The 16,944-nt window shown below is 42.4% G+C and overlaps 1 long non-coding RNA gene across 1 annotated transcript; it reads right to left on the bottom strand.

Annotated features, from left to right (window-relative positions):
- Positions 1-412: 412 nt before the first annotated feature.
- On the bottom strand, positions 413-5,363 carry LOC109249628 (uncharacterized). The gene is made up of 3 exons (XR_002072674.2): positions 5,226-5,363; positions 4,996-5,138; positions 413-1,694 (listed from the first exon to the last, which is right to left on the bottom strand). It is a non-coding gene; the product is annotated as an uncharacterized LOC109249628 (long non-coding RNA).
- Between the last annotated feature and the right edge of the window lie 11,581 nt (positions 5,364-16,944).

Raw genomic sequence — 16,944 nt, 5'->3', positions numbered from 1 at the left:
TGGATTTTTCTTCTCCTCCCCATTCTCCACCCCCCCTCTCCATACCTCCAACGCCTTTCTCTCCATTCCCCATTCCCAACCTCACGGAGCCCGGAAAGTCTCCTAGCATTCCTAAAAAGTTACATAAGACACCAGAAGTAGATAACATTGTATGTCTCAAGTGTAAAATGCAGAATGTTTATGCCTGTAGGGAGAGAAGAATGAAAGAAATGTCTTTTTCAGGAATCCTATCTGAAACGACTGGAGTCTGACAAGTGTTTCCCTTAGAGTAAAAATGATGTTTGAGGAGTTTGGGTGTTCTTTACCACCTACGCAACGGCAAGTTCTTTGCTCCTTAAGAATAAGTAACAAGGATCTTAGATGCCAGGTTACAGATTTCTAAGGTCTCTGAGATTTCTAAGGTTTCATCCGATGCAGCAGTGATGGAAGTAAAGCTTCAGATTCAAGTGCAGTGTCTTTGTGCTGAGACCCCACCTTGTTTTAATGGTGTGGAAGGACCAAAGAGAGGAGGACACGAGCCTTGGGTTGGCACGAAAGAAAGGCAAACCAAATTCTCTCTTTGGCATTTGATCATCTTGCTAACAGCTAACTCAAAGATATAGAGACTTGGGTCTGTCCAACACCTTAACTTTTTAATCACAACCGCCCTTGCCATCACGCATAATATAAGCCTTCTCTGAGAACCAAAGAGACGATGCCGTGATTCAAAAGAGGAGATCACGTAGTTGGCAAATGGAGACACCCAAAGATGAAGAGGTTTAATGTGTAAACATATTTCCCCAAACCAATATGCCACACAGAATTGGTTCTTCCAAGGCCTCCTGACCTTGCCCTTCCCTTTGGCAAGGTCAGCGGGGACAGACACGCGGCCCGGGGCTGATTCCAACACACTGCAGCCATCTCCAAGGCAACACTGATTTAAGGTCATCTCAGTGTTGCCCAATTTCCAGGAAACTTCTGGGGCGCTCTGCTGTTTGTGGTCTGGCATCGGGATGGAAAGTTTAACCTGAGCACAAGTGGAGGCTGGTTGGTTCCTACAGACTCTGCATTCTTTTCTCTGGTGGGTCGGGTTTGTGAACAAGGATCGGCCCCACCGATAGTGTAAATATTTTGGAAAGGCTTGGAGAGTGTAGACGTGACCTCTACCCAATGCACTTACCACCCATCTAGATAAGTAACAACAGACGGGAAATGCAGGGAGCATCTCCACTCGTTTCGTTAGAAGGAAAGTGACCTGCGAAAAGGAGTAAATGAAAGAGAACTGAAGAATACAAAACGGTTTGGGCCAGTTTCTTCCCTCTGTTCCTTTTGGCCCCTGCTATTGTTCCTTGTCATCCTGCTGAATTTATTTGTTTTATTTTCTGTAATGGAGTTATGCCATGGTGGGATTGGGGGTTGCCGACTAGAATGGAAATAAAATGCAGCATTCGCCAATGAGTGTCCTTACAGCAATGGCGCCCCTCTGTTTCATTGCATTTATTGAGGTTTGAGGGGGGTGCGGCAAAGCTGAACGTGTTCCATGTATGCATCTTGATGAGTCTGAGAGAAGTGTTCCCTTTTGTTTTAAATATGTCCTCAGCCAGTTCTTTCTCGCATGAGTCCTTTTATCTCGTGTCATGGACGCCATTTCCTCTTGCATGGAATCACCAGAAGTTTATAGAACCGCTGCTAAGCATGAGACACCGTGCAAAGTCCTGCAACAGGGAAACAGGCCATTGTAATGCAATCCATAAGTGCCATGGAAGGCAAGAAGAAAACACGTTCAGATGGACAGGCCAGTGTAATGGCCTCAAAGGGATGATCCCGGACACAAGGGGACCAAAGGATCCATAACCTGGTGAGATTATTAACCTCTCTGTGCTTCGGTGGCTCATCTAACATGGGGACACGAATAGTATTTCCTACAGAGGCATCTGATGAAGTATATGTGGGCTTGAAGTGACTGTCTTCTACTTGTAACTCATCTCTAGCCCAGCAAGTTCAAGGAGATGACCCATTTGCTCCCTGAGTTGCAGGGACTCCCAATGCCAAATGGAGACGAAAGGGAAGTTGGGTTTTCTTCATTTGTTAAGACGCTTTCCATCACTTTGTGGGGTTAAGTTAGACACAGATGTGACCAGTCCCGTCCGGCAGGGCTGATACAAACTTCTATCAGCCAGGCCTCGGGCAAAGTGTAGCTCACCAAATCTCCAGACATTCTAGAAGGCGTGGGAATGTGAACATGCAGGTGTCTAGTGTTTTATGTCCTGACAGACCCAAGAGTGCCAAGAGGGCAGTTGTGATGTACACAACCAACAAGAGACAGTATCACTCTGACAAACAGGACCCGCTCCCACATGGTTCCATCTCAAGTGACCACATCTCCACACAGCAGCTCACACAGACGAAGATCACTGGATGAAGGTTTTGATTTTAATACTTTGCCACACTCACGAAACAAAGAACGGAAGCTGGTTAAACTCTTTCAAAGATATTATCACTAGCTGTGAGAAACTACATACTAAGACTAAAAATTGTCATTTGACTTGGAGAATCAAGGTAGGATGCAGAGGTTTGGGAAGGTGGACTTTGGTGGGTGAAGTGTCTTATCTAAGAGATTTACCACAAACCTCCACTTGTATGACATCCAAATAACAGACAGTAAAAAACCCATAAGTGAAAATTTTCATACTCAACAGTATGCCAAAGAGCCAACATCCAGGGAAACAAGGAGATATAGGTAAAACAAGCACACACACACACACACACACACACACCCAAAGAACTCATAACTCTTCACAATTATCTCATGAAATAGATCTTTTCCCCATTTTATAGACGAGTAAACCAAGACCTAAACAGACTAAGTGATTTGCACAAAGTCATCCCAAACCACTCTCTCTGGCTCTGCAATCTGAAAATTGAATGCTGTAATATTCCTTCACGTCAGGGATTTACTTATGTCAATCCACCAGTTCCAAAAAGGGGGGGAGACACCCAAGGCTACCTAAGGCGTTGCAGCCTTAACCATAATATTTTTTAAAAAATAAATCATCCTCTAGGGCAAAGGCTGGAAGACTTTGCATGGTCCATATCTGGTCCTTTGTCTTCCTTTGCATGCAAAAATTTGTTGGAATACACATGGTCCATATCTGGTCCTTTGTCTTCCTTTGCACGCAAAATTTTGTTGGAATACACTCATTCCTTTAGCATTGTCTGTGGTTACGTTTAGTCTACAACGGTGGAGTAAAGTAGTTACAACAGAAACCCTATGCTCTGCAAAACTGAAATTACCTACTACCTGGCCCTTTACAGGTTAGTATAAAAGGGTTAGTCCCAAATGAGTCTATCTGCCTATGTATTATATTCAATATTTTACAGTGCTCATAATATTAACCCTGAGACTTCTTGCAACGTCTTAAGGGATCATATAAACCATAAAAGACTCAAGACTACTCAATGCAGTTTTAGGGTTAAGTACATTTTACACCATTCAAATCCACTTCAGGGAAACTTCATATCAGGCTCTTGACCAAAACGTCCTATCCCCCGAAACATCCTGGTTAAATAAAAGCTTGACATGAAAATACTCAACAGTCTCTAGCACACAGCTCAGATTGCTGCAGTTAAAAGCTACCTATGGGTTGTGGACTCAGCAAGTTTATTCATATTAAAACGTGGTTTAGATTTTAATTTTGCTTCACAGCCCCCGCGAGTACAATTTGATTTCTGCTCTTTGCTGTGGTTTTATAAGCAACACATCTTTTGACTTTCAGTTGCTTTAGCCTTCAAGCATGCTTTTGTTTTCTCTCATCTTAAAAAATAGAAACTTTCTCTTGACCAAACTCTCCCGCTACGGTCCCACTCGCTAACATTTCCTTGAAGTGAAATTTCTTTGGAACGTCCTTCGATTTCTCTTCTCTCTTCTCTTTTAAGCTTTTCCAAGCAGGCTTCCAACCTCCCCACTCGTACTCCGGCTACTAGCAGAGTCGGCGATGACCTTGTTGTCAAACCCATACTCAGCCCTCGGTCCCCATGCCACCTGACTTATGACTGGTGGCGTCTGATGTAACTTGCTTGCTTTATTCTCCTCGATACCCCTTCTGCCCCTGGCTTCTAGGATGCGACACTCTCTTGGGATCTTGAGTTTTGTCCCAGTTCACACCTAGAACTAGGCCTGGCACATGGTACATGCTCAGCAGGTAACTATTTAAATAAAGGCGGCTTTATTTAAGCCTCATCTGTATCACACACAAAATTCACATCACTGCTATTGAGATACTATATCAAATGTTGTTTGAAAGCTAGTTAAATAAATATGTTTATACTCAACCCAAACAATCACATTCCAGTGAAAAAATAACAAGTACTGTTAGCAAAATAGCTATCCTTCATCTATCTATGCTATTCATATACTGACTTCAAGATGTTTAAGGGAACTATAAAATTTTTATTGATAAACCAATGACAGTATTTCATTCTTCTGAGAATGCCACCCATTTTGGGGAAAGAGTTACAAATCTGAGTAGACCGGTGATTGAAAAGCGTGGCCTCGAGGTGCCCGGGTGGCTCAGTCGGTTGAGCGTCTGACTTCGGCTCAGGTCGTGATCTCACGGTCTGTGAGTTCGAGCCCCACATCGGGCTCTGTGCTGACGGCTCAGAGCCTGGAGCCCGCTTCGGATTCTGTGTCTCCCTCTCCCTCTGCTCCTCCTCTCACACTCTGTCTCTCTCTCTCAAAAATAAGTAATAAAAATAAACATAAAAATTAAAAAAAAAAAGAAAGAAAAGAGAAAGAAAAGAAAAGCGTGGCCCGCCATCTTTCTTCCTTACTTATCATTGTATTTGACAGAAGTTGTAGGAAGACCCATGGAAATATATCAGTGGTGGATAAAGGGGTGGATAGCCATGTTAGTAAATCCATTTAAGGAGAAAGCCATTAGGATCAGGGTGACACATTAGGGTGTCATCTCCTCTGGTCAGATAATATGCGGCATGTAGTAGAGGAACCTTCCCTACCTTTTCACTCTCCATTAGAGGACAAGCTCCTGGTGGGTATCCATGAATACTCTGGAATGGAAGGGAACCGAGAAAAGCGTCCTGGTCGATTTTAATTGAGTTGCCGTTGATTGAAGAAGCACGTTTCACTCAGTATGTCCTTCCTAGATCAAAACACTCTTATGGGGTAAATAGGAATTAAGAATCCAGATATTCAAAACGGCCTTTGAGAAAATCGCAAACGATCTCACCGGGCAGACGCACGTTTAAGGAGACGAGAAGCACGTATCACGAGGGTCCTGTAAACAGTGTGAGGACGAAGCCGGCTTTGTGATGTACGGGGCTTCCTCTGGGTGGTTGACATGCCACCAAGACAAATGGCATTCCAGCCACTCAGTTGGCCAAAGTCTAAGATTATTAACCAATTTCCGTCCTGTTCTTCTTTTTTTTTTTTTTTTTTATGGGCTCTAATGACCAGGCGAGATTTCACTGTTTAATATTTAAACAAATGTTTTTATGCTGAGACAATAAGCCACTGTGGAGACGGGAGAGGACTGTTTAATATCCTCCAGGATGGCTGCCTGCCATTCCCGCTGGAGTAAACGGCGTCAGTTGATTTCTAGAAGTGTTCAGAAAGTAAAGCTCTTTCTGGTGACACATGTGAATGGAATCTCGGTGAGTGGTCTGCCCCGCAGGGTGAGCTCCTCTACTTTTCCGGCTCTTCTAGCAGAACACGATTCGGTTAGCATGGCTTGTGTTGGCTCAACAAACTGGCTTGTCTCCACGTGCTGCTTCTTCTCCGCATTAACCCTTATCAACTTGCTGGCAATGGCCTTTAACACACCCCTTCTTAATCACCCATCATCAAATGCCGCTGGCTGGTGGGCCACTGCTGTGGGGGTCAATAGCCGTCGTTGGCAAGATGACCTTCAGTGAGCCACTGAGGCACGCGTACTCAGCGCGAGAGCGTGTTTCACACGAGGCAGGGCATCTTTCAGAATCCACTTTGACCTATTGAAACAGTAGTTCTATATTCTTTTCCTTCAAAGTTCAGGTGTTATAATGGTTGGATTCTACCAAAAAGCTAACTTTACAAAATGTTCCGTGTCGCTTACGTGTCTGAAGGAACTGGAGTGACAAATTCGCAGATCTTTGGAGACACCCCTAGGGAGGTATCGTCTCTTATAAGGTTGGGTGTGGGTAGGACAGGCTGCAAATCGTGTCCCTATCTCTGTGGATATTTAGCCACACAATCCCCAAAACATCGAAGTTGTACCTTCTGCTTGTGCCCGCCATGTTTCAACTAGTTTCTTCCCTAGATGAGAATGGGGCTCAGGACAAAAGCCAACAATCAGAAATAACAATGTAAACCATCTTACGTGTTACCAGGGCAGCAACGAGACAGGGACCAATTAGAATTTGAGACAAGCCTGTTGATTTCTGTTGTTTAAACTTCCCTTCTTTAACAGCGGTCTTTGTACATCTCCAGCGTAAAAAATAAAATCATTTGACTATCATTGTGTATGAATTCTAAAGCTTCTGTAGCACACTGTCCGATAAATAAAAAGAGGATTCCTCTAAACCAAGACCCTTAGGCTATGCATTGGAGAATACATTTTCTCAAAAGGGGCATGAATTGTATAAACTCATCCACATTCTCTCACCTAGCTCTCTCAGACTCATGATTTTGGCACAGGCTGCCCAGAGCCAGTAAACCATGTAAAACTACCTGGCCAAGGGGAAAAGTTTTTTCTCAAATTTGTCAGATCAGAAGTACTACTTGGGCCATTTGTTAAAAATAGAAATTCCCTGTACCCTCGCCCACATACCCCTCACTTCAGATAGACTCATTAGATATGGGTTGGAGCCCAAGAATATGGATTTTCATAAGTCAGTTCTTTACGTGGGGAGATTGCGTGACATACTTTTCCAGGATATAGAATCCCACAACTGTGACTTCACCAATATGAAGATGTTCCAGTTTTCTGGCTTAATATATTCACAGGGAATAAACAAGAGAAGCCAGAAAAGAATTAATAGATAAAAAGCATATATATGGAATATATATGATAGGAGAAAAATAAAGAAAATGAAGCATGACAATATAATAATCAGAAACAAGTAGTGGCCAGAAACTTAGGATGTGAAGATATGAGGGGAAAACACAAAGACCTGAAGACAGAGGTACAGACAGATACGGATTTCTAGAAGAGTTTGCTTTCTCACATCCACTCTGAATTAGTCTTGGACTTATGTCCACAATCAAGACCCCATTCTCATGACCGTGCCCTGCTCAATAGCCCCTGTCTTGTTTTCATATATGCAGCACCAGAGATCTGGAAGCTAAGCGGCGATACGTAAGGTTTTGTTATTAATGTTTATTTTAAAGTAGAAATCATTAAGGAAAAATCCATGGAGGTAGGAATATGTTGCTGAAATGGCAGCATCCAGCTACGTTCCGCACACTATCCTCATCGCTCTGACATCACTTTATGGATCTTCACAACTCTCCGAGAGAGGTTTGACAACAACGTTGTTGATCGGGAAACAGAAGCTCAGAGAAACGGTCATCGGAGGTCACAGCATCTACCAGTGACCGTTGGGGTTTGAACCCAGATGTGTCTCTTTCTAGGACGTCGTATGTTCGGGAGACAGCAAGCGGCGGATTATGAGGCGAGAATCTGGATTCGTTTCCAAGGTTGCCTGGTGGCTCGTCGTGTGTCTTTAGATCAGTGTGTTGGTTCTTTTGCGCTTTGGCTTCCCTAGCTTCCAGTCTGCAGGCAACTTTTCTGTCTCCTGGTCAATACAGCATCAGTTAAAGTAAGGACAAGGCTTCTATTTTGGTTCTAAATCTGGTGTGAAATTGGAAGGAACGTTTTAGAAATCTTCCATTCGCCATCAGAATGGTAACAGTCGTTCACAGATGAGGGAGCCCATTCAAGCAGCGAAAGGAGCTATTCGCCCATCTGAGAACCATTTGATGAATTACTATTGTCTATGGACCTTGGGTCATACAGGTCAGTTTGCCAAATTCTGAAAAAAGGGACAGAATAAAGCTACCATCTAAAATAAAGCACTCTGGGGCTCCTGGGAGGCTCAGCCCATTAAATGTCCGACTTTGGCTCAGGTCACGATCTCGTGGTCTGTGAGTTCGAGCCCTACATCAGGCTCTGGGCTGTCAGCATGGAGCCTGCTTCAGATCCTCTGTCTCCCTCTCTCTGCCCCTCCTGCACATGCTCTCTCGCTCTCTCTCGCTCTCTCTCTGTCTCTGTCTCTCTCTCTCTCTCTCTCAAAAATAAATAAACATTAAAATATTTTAAAAAAAAATAAAGCTTTCTAGCCCAACTGACAAAAGGCAAGCATGATCTCCCAGACACTCTTGCCTAGAAGTAACCGTTCTCTGATGAGTTGCTGTTTTTATTAAATATTATGTAGAGCTGATTCACCCTCTTGGATTATAAGAGACACAAACATAACGCAATGTGCTTTTCCTATGCAGAAGCTGTTTGCAGCCATGTAACAAGTCCCGAGTGAATGTCTGAAAATCAGTCATGTTTGTACAGATTTAAAGAGGTTTTCACAAAGCTTTGAAAGAATTAAAAATAAGCATTTTCGAGCAATCACTTCATCCGAAGGACAGTGCTCCCTGGGGTCAAGGCGTATCCTTTGCAAGAAGGAGCTGGGGAATATGAAAAAAAGAACATGAAATTAATGTTAAGAAAACAGATGTCTAGAGCCGTAGGGACTAGCAATGCAATTCCTGAGCAAGAAAGCTATAAAGTGCAAATGAGTCCAGGAAGGAAATGTGATAATGTGGGGGAGTGATATCTACTGGGTAGGTCCCAGGTCTGCAGGGGTTTCATATTTTCAGCAACGACTCAGTGATGGCACCAAGAACCTATTTGTGTTCATTCAGTTAATAGGTGACCCCAGGCTGACCCAGAGGAAATTAAAACCCAGAGTGATTTTATTCAAGATGGAGGAGAAACTTGGTGAAAAATCTAAGGACATTTTCCAGACAAGGCAAACATTGCAGAAAATAACATGGCAGGAGAACATTGTTTGGGGCCTACGATGAACTTCATGCCGTCTCTAGGTCACCAGTGCACAGGTATGGCACTGTTTCCAAACAAGCATGTGGGATGTGCAGTATTTAACTGGAAAAGAATATGTGGTTGGCCCCCTTTTCTTTAGTCAGTAAAGCAAATGACAGAAGGAGAAAATAGGAGAGAATTATAGAATGGGGATCCAGGTCAACCCAGAGAATGAGATTTGCAATAGATAGAACTGTTCAACAGCAGAATATCTGGTTAAGGATGTAATGACCAACCTTATTATCACTTTCCCGTGGTCTTTAAAAATCGGAGAGTTTCTTGGCCAACCAGGACAAGGACCATGGTATTAGGACTACCAGCAAAAATGGCACCTCAGTTCAGGTGATTCTTTAAGACTCCTTTAGTCTGTTGTTTCTGTGGACATCAGAAGAGGAAAGTGCAGGCTGTTTGAAGTTGCCCCAGGCCTCCTGCTCTCACCCTGGACCCAGAAAGCTCTCAGGAAAACACAGACTTAGGTTGTGCTGGCTTTTCATCTCTCTATGTTAATTGACTCTGAAGTTGGAGCACATCTCTGTTTCTTCCCACTCTATCCCCCAAAATGGAAACGGATGAGTTCATTTTCGCCTGACCTGAACTGGCTCTGACTTTGCTAGCTCATGTTCTCAAATTTAGTTGTCTCACATACCAGACTGGGATGAAGAGGCAAAACATAAAATAAAATAAAAAGGAAAGGAATAAAAGAAGACAAAACACAGGCGGTGCCACGGGGATGGCTGGGGACGTGAGCCTTCGTTCAATTTCCACTTGCCCATCATCTTAAATGGCACTCAACGTCATTGGAAATACTGTCTTGACTCAGGAAATGGAGCTGCCCTGCAAATTCCTCAGCCTCCCCCTTCCAATCCGTTGGCTACCCTAAAGCTAGAAACTCTGGAACTTTCAGTTCTTTGCATTATCAAGGAAGTGGTCTCTGATTTAAGAACCAAAGCCATCGTGAGTTACCCGAGACATCAGAGAAAGAGTATCTAGTCTAACAACTTTATTTTACACATTAGCGAACAAAGAGCCAGGGTGATAAGTGAGTAGACCGAAACCACTGTCCCCTGGTTTACAGTCTATATTGTGGGCTTCTGGTGAGCAGGACACTTGTCCATTTTTTCCTGCCATATCCTCAGAATTTAGCACACTGCCAGGCATATAGTAGAAACTCAATATGTATTTATTGAATGAATGAATGAATGAATGAATGAATGAATGAATGAGGCAGGATTTCAGATGCCCTTTCTCCTGTTCTTCCATTCAGGCACATATTTTAGCTCTCAAAAGAAAAACAAAAAACACCAAAAAGCAATCTGAGGCCCAATTTAGCTCACTTCACCCCACCTAAAGCCCTGAAATGACCTAATATTTTATCTTGGAATGTTCTACTGCGTTTCCAAACATTCTTAGTATGCTGTAGTGTGGTTTGACTTAATTCTGTTTTCACAAAAAAAGTTTGGTAAGTGAGCCTTTCACAAATGCTCCGTTGTTATCACCAGACTCGAAGTTTCGCCAATGAAAGAGCGTCACCTTATTAAAGTTTTGGTGTTCTGATTCTCAGACTTTCTCCTACTTTTTACACTTCAGGGAACTCTTACCTTAGTTCATGGTAGAAGTACGTATAGAGTACCGTAAGCCATACGTAGGTAATTCTCACTATGTATAAAGTCTCATCTTTGAAAATCTGATTTTACAACAAATACATCACAGGAGAAGCCAATTCTTTGTAGTACTGAAGGGTTTACCGTAAGATTCCTTTCAATACCCATCTAGCGTGCAAATGTGGCTCAGATTACATGTAGCTTTTTAGGAACACATCTCTTGTGCAAGAGAGGTAACTTCTGATACAACCAAGGATAGACAAAGCAGTCAATTCATGCGGCGTGTTTTCAGACTGACTCAGGGTATTAGGAGCCAGAGTTTCCAAAGCTCCGTAAAGCATGTGGACTCTTTCAAGCTCCGGAGGTCAGGGGAACACCTAAGAACTACCATACTTGAAACTGCTTGCTTCACAGCCGGTTAAGCCCAAAGATGAGAGATGAATCGGAATAGGAAAAGTACATTTTAACTCTTACTGGCAGGTCAAATGCACTAGTCCTGGTTAACCTTGACTGACACATAACACAAACTAACACCCTCCCACTGAGATAGTCACAGTCCACATTAAAAAATAAATGAATAACGTAGGGGGACACATGCGATAAAATAAAATAGAGAAATCAAATGGACCTGAGAAAAGGGATAGGAATATGAAAACAAAGAGGGAAGCTAATACAACCATGTGCACCATAATATGTACTATTGTTAAGAGACATGGATGTTGATTTCTTTTTTTTTTTTTTTTTAATGTTTGTTTTTGAAGGAGAGAGAGAGAGACAGAGTGTGAGCGGGGGAGGGGCAGAGAGAGAGAGGGAGACACAGAATCTGAGGCAGGCTCCAGCCTCTGAGGCATCAGCACAGAGCTCGATGCGGGGCTCGAACCCATGAACTGTGAGATCATCACCTGAGCCCAAGTCGGACGCTTAACCGACTGAGCCACCCAGGCGCCCCATGGGTGTTGATTTCTTGCTTTTTTTTTTAGCGGTCAGGGAGAAACAGGAAATTGATCAGTTACGTAACTCACTCTCTTCCTATGATTTTTTTTTTAAATGCTCAAGAAAGCATAGCGGGTACGAATTTGTCTCCTGAGCCCTCATAAAGATGACACCAGGTAAGTAATAAATAAATCCTTAATGATGTGCTTCCTACAGACCAGTGGTTCTCAAAACTTCACAGGACATCGGAACCAACTGGAAGACTCGTTCAAACAAAGATTTACAACACCATTCTCCAACTATCTGGTGCAGTACATCTGAAGGGAGGACCGAGTATCTGTGTTTGTAATATGCTCCCAGGTGATACCAACTCTGCTGGGACAAGAACCACCCTCTGAAAACCATTGCTGTAGGCGCAAGGCCAAATTTGCCAGGTCTTCTCCTATAAACATGTTTCCGTAGAAACTGGTGACAGAGAACCACTGAGCAGTTACCTAGCATTTGTGCAAGGGAGTCCAGACACATTCCCTCCGCAGCCTACCGTGGGAGGTACCGGTGGAGAGGGGTCATGGCCACACCATTTATCATCTAGTACATTTGCTGTGTCATTCCTTAATGGAGCCCAGCCCTGTTGGTGTATTTATGGCACTTCTCAGCAAACTTACAGACTTCTTCCTCACCCGTCAAGTGGCGCTGCAACCCGGAGCAGAAAGAGCTCTAGCCATCGGAACACAGCCCTCATTTGTAAGCAATCACGAGAACAATGTTTTCGGATTGAAGCCTGCCTCTTAAGTGTCAATAGACTTTGTGCCTATATTACTCATTAGTTACATGTTCTCCTTTTATTATTCATATGTTGTTCGTCAACTTTTTAAAACTGAGCCTCTTTCCGTTTCCCACCACAAGTCAGATTCTATCAGCCATGTCTGATGCGTCCCTGTATCTCTAAATCACATGGTATAGCGGTTTGTATAAAATGGGCACTCAGTTATTTGAGTGCTGAAAACAATATATAAAAAGAAAACTGTAAGAAACCTGTAAATCTGGCAACTAATGTCAACAGAGGAGATCCCCTTTGGCCATCATGGTATATGTTCCTCTCACAAAGCCGGACTCTTTAAAAAAAATTTTTTTAATGTTTATTATTTTTGAGAGAGAGAGAGAGACAGAGAGCAAGCAGGGAAGGGGCAAGAGAGAGGGAGACACAGAATCGGAAGCAGGCTCCAGGGGCTCAAACTCACAGACTGTGCGATCATGACCTGACCTGTAGTTGGCCGCCCAACTGGCTGAGCCACCCAGGTCCCCCAAAGCCAGACTCTTTTAGATGGACTGCATTCTACTGAGGGAAAAAAAATGTGCATTTAAAAATGTGATTTTATTAACAGTATGAAAAATACATGGTATGATTATTCTCTTGGAAATAGGATTTTCTCTACATTTTAAAGCTGAGTTCATTCACTGATTCGACAAACATCCTGAGCATTTACTTTGTGTGGAATAATAGCAAAACAGAGTACGTTCCTAAGGAGCTCCCATCACAATAGGGAGCCCAGACACATAACCCATCAACTTGACCCATGCTAGACTAGAGGTACACAAGGGGTAAGATGGGGAAACAAAGGAAATAATCAGCATGAGGTGGCAGAGGATGGGCCTTGAAGATGATCATATTTGAGGTAGCAGAGAGCATACTGATAGGGACAGAACCTTTTAGGAAAACAGGACTCCTGCTGTTAGGGATTGGCATGCCTTTCACCATAACAAGTGAAGCAAGCAAACTAACCCATTAATCAACTGTGAGCCAGGGAAGCTTGGAGAATAGGACTGAGAAGACACACACAGTGATATGTGTTGAGGGGAGCCCAAGATATCCTGCCACCAGTTGCCATGGTCCTGCCATTTCAGCATTAAGAAGCCCTTTCTATACATCTTCATCGCTCTCTGGTTTTCAAAGTCCTCGGGTAAAATGCCATTTCTCCTAAGATAATATCTCTCAACCTTGGTGACACTATTGATATTTTGGGCTAGATAAGTCTTGGCTGATACATTGCAGGATATTTAGCAACATCTCTGGTCTCTACCCCCTGAATGTCAGTAGCAGGCCACTCCTTGGGCATGACAATAAAAAAAAAATCTCCGGATGCTGCCAAATGTCCTCTGGGAGGCAAAATCACCTCCCTTGGAAGACCACTGTTCTGGGAAGTATAACACCATGGGCTGGAGGCAGCTTTGTTCTGTTCCTCATGATCAAAGAATAGATATCTCTCTGGGGCCACGGCCTCCCCCATTTAGTCACTCTGCAGCTAAAAGAGAAGTCACCCACCAATTAGGAAGTGGGATGGCAATTGTGCACCAATCTTATTGGCTATACCAGCTCTGGCTGCCAATGAGGTGATGTGTCACCTCCAACTGAAATGTACAAATCAAACTATTTGAGCAGGAGAGACCTTGGGAAAGGGAGAGGAGGCAAATCAGAGTGTGACAAATCAACATGGCCCAAATTTATGAGAGCTTGAAGAGTGCCGGAATTGAATGTTTTCTGTTTAGGTATATCATACAGCTGAAAGGAATTTGACTGATAATTTTTTGATTGACCAGGTGTCTTAAAGTACTTAATCATCAGTAATACACTGTAAATAATCAATCATGATCGTAACAATGCCCTTTACATATATACAATGCTTTATAGCTTTCAAAACCCCTTCACATATGATCTTTTCCATTCTGGTGTTTCAAGGATCAAAACAATCTAAACGGAAAGTGTGATAAATCTCATTTCTTACCCTTGGCCCCATTCACTCCATTTCCTCCTCACTCTAGATAACTATTTTTGAGTTTCTTTGATACCGTCTAGAATTTCTTCATGAGAATACAAGAATATGCAAATATATATTCATATTTTCCTGTTTCTTACGCAAAAGGCACCATGTTATAAATTCTGTTCTGCAGGGCTTTTTTTCCACTTAACCTCTTAGAGACTGTTCCCTAAAGAGCGCTTTCTCATCACTTGTTTTTATAGCTACATTGTCTTCCATACACGGATATGTCACTGTCTGGGGACATAGCCCCCTACTGATGAACTCCTGGATTGTTCCCAATTATTTTCTATCACACGCAGTGCTGCAAGAATTATCCTTGGCCGAGCATTGTTCCATGTACTACCTTCTTCTGATCCTGACATCAATCCTATGAGATAGACAGAAAAAGAATGTTTCCTACATTTTATAAAAATGATTCTTTTTCTGTGTGTGGTAAAACACGCACACACACACACACAGACAAAATGCACAATGTTAACCATATTTAAGGATACAGATCAGTAGCATTGAGTATATTTACATTCTTGTGAAACAGATCTCCAGAAATGTTTCATCTTGTAGAACTGAAACTCTGTACCTGTGAAACAATAAATTCCCTTCTTTTGCCCCTACCCCCAGCCCCTGGTAACCACTTCTATTTCTATGAATTTGACTACTTTACATGCTGCACGTAAGTGGAATTATACGGTATTTGTGTTTTTGTAACTGGCTTGTTTCACTTAGTATAATGTCCCCCAGGTTCATCCATGTTGTAGCATGTGACAGCATTTCCTTTCTTTTTAAGGCTATATAGTGTTTGTGTGTGTGTGCGTGTGTGTGTGTGTGTGTGTGTGTGTACTACATTTTGCTTATCCGTTCATCCATTGATAGACCCTGGGTTACTTCCATTCATAATTATTGTGAATAGTGCTGCTATGAACATGAGTATGCAAATATCTCTTTAAGACCCTGCTTTCAACTATTTTTGATATAAAGCCAGAAGGAGATGGTTGGATCATATGATAATTCTATTTTTAATTTTTTGAAATTAAAATGAAATTTTTGGTTGCGCCATTTTACATTCCCACCAGCAGCACACAAGGGCCAAGCTTTATTCTTAAATACTCTAAAGTCAATGTTTTATATATGCAGGAACCAAGACATGTTGTAGTATCACAGATAATACGACACCAAACGGGAATACGCCAACAGATCTTCTGACAGAATCTAGTGTCCTGAATTATTCAATTTAATGCTTTAAAATTCCAAGTAAGGCAAATAATACTAATGTTATTATCTGTCGTCAGTAAGCTTGGTAATCTCTGTTAGAGACTCTGTGATAATTTTAGCCAATAGACTTTTCTACTCTTTGAAAGAATACATCTTCTCCTTCTTCCTCAATTCTGCTACTGCTCTCCCCCAACACCACTTCCAAAAATATAGAAGATTAGTATACTAGCTCATCAATTGTTATTTATCCCAGGTTATAGTCATCTTCCATTATACACAAATTAATTGAGATCTTGAACTTGGAAACAGAATGATGTCCCACTGGCCTAGCATTAGGGAAAGAGTCCTGAATGACTCATACAGTAACCCGGCTGAATGTGTTTGCTAACCCAAAAAGCTGTGATCTCTGGGCCAGGCACGTGGGGCCAGAGGAAGAACTAACTCTTGGCTGAATTAGTGGATTTTTCCACCAAAGAATTATTGCAGGAAGACAGGTCACAAAGTCAAAGCATATATTACTGAGCAGGGAATACCATCAGAGGCAAAAACAAATACCAGCAGGAAAAAAGGAAAGCCTGGCCCACTCTCCCTCACACGTCTCTCCTCAAAGATGTGGGTAGTTGGAAGCTGTTTCAATAATGATAGCTCAAACTGCTCTCTAGCACTGTCCCTGTGATCTGGCTGTTTTATGTTTCATAAAATGCCCAATGAAGAAAAGGAAGGTCATTACCACGGGGAAGGATATGGCTGAATGTTGTCCAGCAGAACTAATACTTTCCTGCTCTACATGTGTTTCAAGTCAGCTGTCAAAGCCTTTATGCTCTAATTGTCGGTAGGTTTGCCACTAATGATAAAAGAATCTTCTCTGACACTGAAGTGCGTGAAAAAAATTTAAGAAAATTTAAGAAAAAAAATGGCTTTTATACGTGAATGGCATAGTTAATAATCAGCTAGCAAGTACTGGAAACTGATGTATCGAAGCAAACTAGAAATATACCCACATATCGAAGGAGACATGGAGATGTGCCTGCCTAAAACTTGGCATTGGATGGGAGGGGAAAGCATTCTCCCTGAAGAATTCACAGCCACACTCTGGCACATATGTAGGTTTGCTACCCAGTTTCGCACTTCCTGTTTGGTACAGGGAAATCTGAATCCCATCCAATCCCTCGGGGAATAAGCCTTGACCTCCAAGTTCTTTCTATTTCCCAGTGATCAAGCCCTGAATCTGATTATAAATTATCTTATCACTTATCTTGACGCTTAAATTTATTATCTAATATAAATACTTCCAGAAATCAGTAACACATGGAG

The sequence above is a fragment of the Panthera pardus genome, unplaced genomic scaffold, assembly GCF_024362965.1.
Source record: "Panthera pardus isolate Hobbes unplaced genomic scaffold, ASM2436296v1 HiC_scaffold_17, whole genome shotgun sequence".
Lineage (NCBI taxonomy): Eukaryota > Metazoa > Chordata > Mammalia > Carnivora > Felidae > Panthera > Panthera pardus.
The sequence above is the reverse complement of the archived record's forward strand: the minus strand, read 5'-3'. Positions and strand labels throughout refer to the sequence as shown.